Source organism: Choloepus didactylus, chromosome 3, assembly GCF_015220235.1.
Source record: "Choloepus didactylus isolate mChoDid1 chromosome 3, mChoDid1.pri, whole genome shotgun sequence".
Taxonomy (NCBI): Eukaryota; Metazoa; Chordata; class Mammalia; order Pilosa; family Megalonychidae; genus Choloepus; species Choloepus didactylus.
In genome coordinates this window covers 74,001,451-74,007,495 of record NC_051309.1, presented here as the reverse complement: position 1 = coordinate 74,007,495, position 6,045 = coordinate 74,001,451, and positions in this window count along the sequence as shown.

The following is a 6,045-nucleotide window of genomic DNA, read 5'->3' as shown; positions in this document are numbered from 1 at the left end:
TCCAGTCTCAATAGTATCTTCACATGCATATGCATATTAGAACTCAACCAAAGACTTCAAGTGACTCATTATTATTAGAGATTTTTTTTTTATTTTAAGAAACTCATTATAGAAGCAAAATCTTTTATTTATCAGAAAAAAATAAACTTGATCAATTCTTTTTGGTTCCTCATAATTTTGTTTACTCCAGTTGAGGCATTTTGTTATAATTTCATGCAACTCTCCTGTAAATCAAGCACTGGATATGCTTGTCATCATTCTCAAGTTACATTCGCTTATATTTTTTACAGTTCAAATAATAGTTTATCTTTTATCATGGAAAAATGTTTTAATTCTAGAGAGCAGTTGAGCTATTTTATAGCAAACCTCTATTCTATTTTAGAAGACTATATACTGCAATATCAGACTATATTGTCTATCAAATTGCATTGCCCAATCAAATTATATATTTTTCCTTGTGAAGTCTGTATTACAGGGTTGTTTCTGGTTGAAGTTCATTTTTTTTTTAATTAAAATATCCACAGAAAGCAGATAACCATTTTGAAATAACATTTAATATTATCACATAGTACGTAATTGTCATAACTTTCAAGAGCAGAAGAAATTTCTTAAAAATTGAATTATTGGAAAAAAAAGCATCAGGATCTTTCTTAAAAAAATTTGCAAACTAAATCTTTTTTTTTTTTTTTTTTGCAGCTAAATATTCTGGGGGACTTAAAAGTAAAATGATAAAAAAGTATTTTCTTGTGATGCTTTATTTTATATTGAGCAGCACTTTCTATATCACTTATGAGTAGCCAGAAAAACAAATGGTATGTGATCCCCCTCCACACTGATGGAAGCCATTAAGCTATGAGAAATAATTTTGTCCAGTGTGGTATTTTTTTTTTTTTCTATAAGAAATTTCTCTCTAAACATCTGGGGTTGTTCTCTTAGTTTCTCCCAGGCAAACTCTGGGCTAGCAAAAGTTTGCTTTCAACAGCCATCTCCAAAATATCTCTCAGCTGCAGCACTGAGCTCCTTCTGTCTGTGAGTTCTTCTGGGACTCCAGTGATTTAATTAATAGTTCCAGATTTTTCCCAAGTCCCTCAAGGGGACTCTGCAAATACTTTTTTATTTCCTGCCCCAAATACTCTAGAATATATCAGGGCATTACATTAACCTCTACAGAATAACAGAATCTCATTCTCTATTCTAGGTTCCATGTAATTATGTTGTTTAAATAAACTGACTATATGAGCTAAATGAGATAGTGTGCTGCAGAAAATTTATTTATTTTTAACCAAATAAACATTTCTTCCTTTTGTGTCATGCAGAAGTTGAAGTCTTAAAATGTGGTCAATACCATACTTTACCTTGTATTCTGATTTACTTTAGTACTAAGCAAGTCTGTTTCATTTCTAATTCAAGTCTGATTTCTTTTTCAGCTTCTTTAACAGTTGTTGTATGGAGTAATGCTTCCATTCAGAGCTGCAGAACTCTATCTCTGGGTCTCAGGTATCACTCAGATGCCCCAAATTCCAGTGAACTATGAGGCTATACCCATAGAGCTCAACACCTAGAATTTAGAAATCACAGTAAAACTCAGAAATAGATGTGGCTGCTGTTAAGAGTTTACAACCTAGGAACTTTAACAATGAGGCTTATTGAACATTCTGCATTCCTAAATCATTGATTGCCCTATCTTTGCCCATGTTCTATTTGCTGATAACCTATGCTGTCAAATTCAATTCTCAGCATTTGTGCACTATAGTTAGTTTATATTAGTGAAACCACACAGTATTTGTCCTTTCATTTCTGGCTTATTTCACTCAAGATAATGTCCTCAAGTTTCTTTCACCTGGTTGCATGCCTTACAACTTCATTCTTTCTTGTAGCCTCCCAATACTCCATTGTATGTATACACCATGTTTCCCCTTCCATTCATCCATTGATGCACCCTCAGGTCCTCTCTAGCCATTGCAACTTGTAAATAATGCTACCATAAACATCAATGTGGAAATGTGTCTGGTGGCTGTCACCTCAATTTTGGACTTCTTGGCTCCTTGGCTAGGAACCTCAAAACTGTGACCCAATAAATTCCCTTTGTTTAAGCTATCAATTGTTAAACCTTTGTTTATGCTAACAGCCAGTAAATGAACACAGCACATCAAAATATTGTTGTGAGAATTAAAATATTTAGTATATATAAATTACCTAGTACATTGTAAGTCCCAACAATGTTAAATTACATAAAATTGAAAATACAATAAGAGAACAAAATGCATACTGAAATTAGTAAAGTATAAAATTGATCACAAGGAAAAGAGAATCATTAATGAGGAGGTTAAATTTGAGAAGCTCTCTGAGAACTAGGTGTGGTAGACATTTTGCAACATGGCTGTCATAATTTCCCTCTGACTCTGACTCTAGGGTTAGCCAGGTAACTTGCTTTGACCAATAGAATTCTACAGAACTAAAATGTGACTTCCAAGCATAGGCCTCAAGAAGCCCAGCTGCTTTTGCCTTCTTTCTCAGAACACTGCTCTGAGGCTGTCATGTAAAGAAGCTACAGCTAGCCGGCCCTGGAACCAAGCAACAAATAGTCAGCATGAACCACTGGGTGAGTATGTCTTAAAAGATCAAGCCAAGTGGAGCCACCAGATGACTATAACTACATGAAGGAAACCAGCAAGATCAGCAGATCTGCCCAACTCAGCACGGCCCAAACTGCTGACCCCCAGTATTGGTAGCAAACAAAATGATTATTATTTGAAGCTAGTAAATTTTAGGGTGATTTGTTTCACTATATAACATACATATGAGAAAAACAGAACTCAGGGTAAAAATGATTAAAACACATGTTTTCTTAACAATGAATTCACAATACTGAGATTCAACAAAAACAAGAAACTTTTCTTTTCATCAGCTATCGAAGAAAATTTCTTGGGTTATAAAGACATGTATATATTGAAAGAGTGCATTACCTTAACACATTGTGCCAAATAATTTACAGGAATAATGTATATCAAACACATACACATATTCATACACACAGGCATTTGGGAAGAAAGTAAGTTTTTAACCTCAATATTATCTTTTATACTGGAAAGTTTAAAAGACAATAGAGCATGGTCTAATGGAGTTGTAGTGGAAAATGTGGGGATCAAAAAATTAGTTATCATTCATGTTGCCTTCCATTTGTGAAGACAGAAGTTATAGTCATTAGTATATAAAGACTAAGAAAAGTTTTTTTTTTTTAATCTCAGGGCTCATCCTGAAAGTTTTACTTGAAGACTTATTTCATTTAGCTGATAGGTGAATTATATTATCAATTCAAGAAGAAATCATGCTTAAAACATGCACTGTTTTTATTTTATCTAGATTGAACTTGAAATCCATGAATTGATAAAAAATATTTGTAGTCAGGTATGTGCAGCACAGTGAAGCCCTGTGATGTCTCCACTGTTTGCTTTGCTCTCTCTCCATTGTCATCACACCAAATCATCTCTGAGGGACTTTTCCTTATTTACAAGGAATATTTGTATATTGCTACATTATTTGTATTGTATATGTATATACATATTTGTATATTGCTACAGTATTTGTATTGTATATTGCTACATTTATCATTTAAAACAACAAATGATGCTGTTCTATCCCATCACTTAGTTATTACTAAACATGATATGTTTTCAACCCTATGCCAATAGACATACTAAATTTTTATTTAAAAAATTATATTCCCCTTCATAAAGATTGCACATAAAGAGAGTAATGGTAATTTTCATTGCCTAGGATATTACACAATGAAGGCATGCAGCTTTGAAACACTTTATTTAATGATCTAAGTTACTATATCTTTTTATAAATGGCAAAGGTTAATCAAACCAGCAGGATTTTTCCAGCCATGTTTCAAATATCTCGTCTTCACTCTACAGAGCAATTCAGCTTTGCCCTAGCTCCCACCTCTGAATTGACATACCTGCACCCATCATCATAAGACCCAGCAAAAAGAGGACTCTTCAATTTTTAAAAATTTTCTTTTTGTAATATTAATCATATTGTTTGAGATTGAGTGATGCTACTTTTAGATACAACTTAATAATATCTCAAGATTGGTAAATTAGCAATCATTACTAGCCATTTTTCAGATACTTACAGACATACTGAGGACTGGGAGAGGTGGGGAGAAGACCATGATAACAAAGGTATATTCGATGCAAATAATTGCCACTGGAACCAATGGAAGGATACACCTTTAACGAAACGTTAATCTGCTGCATAATGAAATGGGGCAGAGAATGTTAAGGGTAAACAAATCAAAATAATCTTTTCTTCCTTTAAGATCATATTCCATATTCCTTATCATATTACTCTTTCCCAGTTAAGATTTATTTAAGTTCAACTTCTCCCTGGTGGCAAATAACTGCTATAAAAGTTCCTACTGGAAAGTTCAGGTAAGAAATTTGAAACTCTGCATGACAAGTAATATTTGATGTACACCTGGATTAATTTTATATTTTCTTCTATAAGAAATATTAATTTATTACAAGGTTGTGGGTTAACTTTTGGTTCCTTCATTGCTTCCCCTTGAAAAACTTCAGTTCTATTTTGAAATAATTTGAGATTTCTCCAGATTTTGCCCTTCAGAATAATTTTATAGAAATGAGGAGAACTACTTTATAGAGGAGTAAATTAAGAGCTTTATCTAAATGTGAGCTTGTTGGCCTCTTTAAAGGTACATCTGTTTCCTATAATTATAAGTGGAGAGTACATTTGCTCCTCCATTAGGCTACACAGGGATTAACAGGTAAGACGGTGTAAGTATGATGTATCCTGGAGGGCAAGTGTAATTCTCACAAGTGCCCACTATGATCTTTAAGATTGCATGTGCATCAAGATGCAAGATGTCATTCTTTGGTGGGACTTCTACTTTTTAAATATTGAATAATGTATTTTTATACATTATATTATATAATATATTTTTCATATTTATATTTATATATTGTAAATTCTATGATTTGATGTATATCAAGTTTTATGCAAAGCTAAAATTTATTCATAAAGAAAGAGAAAGGAAACTTTTTCTAAAGAAAATCCTGTTATCCTTTTATAAAACCAATAGTGGTGATGTTAATGCCATGCTTGCTTCTTTTTTGTGCAATTAAATAAGCACATTTTTTATTCTCATCATCTACAGTAAAGTATTTGCATGTTATTCAAATGTGTAAAATTTTTCTCTGAACCCACCTATTTTAGAAATATATTGATCATATATTTAGTCAAAGTTTCTCTCAACATTTTTCTGGAAAAAGTAGTTTAGCTTTTTAGTGACTTTAAGATCAGAATAATGAAAATCACAAATTCAGACCTTCACTTTTGGCAAATTATTTTTTACTACCTCTTTAAACCTATTTGGTTAATAGAATTTCTTCATTTTGGTTTTATATTAAAATCAACAACACAACCCAATCTAAAATTGAACCTTAATAATTTGATCTACAAGGAGGAATTTCTTAATGTTGGTCACATTTCTGAGGAGATGTTTAAAAAAGCCAAAGTTCATTTATGATTTTATGATATAACACTGGCTACCTTTGTGTACACTGCCTCTCTTCTTGAGTGCTCTCTGGATTCATCATTTAAGTCCAGGTACTCTGGACTGTGGGATGGGCATCAAATACCACATGTCTCATGAAGACTTTCTTACACTCCTTTCACCACCTCTCCACCCCACAAAAAGCTGGAAGAAATCACTAGAACTCTGAAAACATTTTACCTGTGTTATTTCATCTGAAGACACTTGTCACTTTCTCTGGCTAAGAGGAGAAGGGATTAAAAAGAGAAAGACTCTATACTTGTTTAGTTCCTTAACAAATATTACTCTATTTAGTTCTTTAAATATATATTTATCTTATATTTAATATATTATATAATGTATAGTATTTATTGCCTAGCTATTCATTTACTATATGCCAAAAATATTATATTCTTTAATTTTGATTATTTTATACTCACAGAAACCTTCTAAGTTGTTTTTAATTTCCGTTTTACAGATAAAGA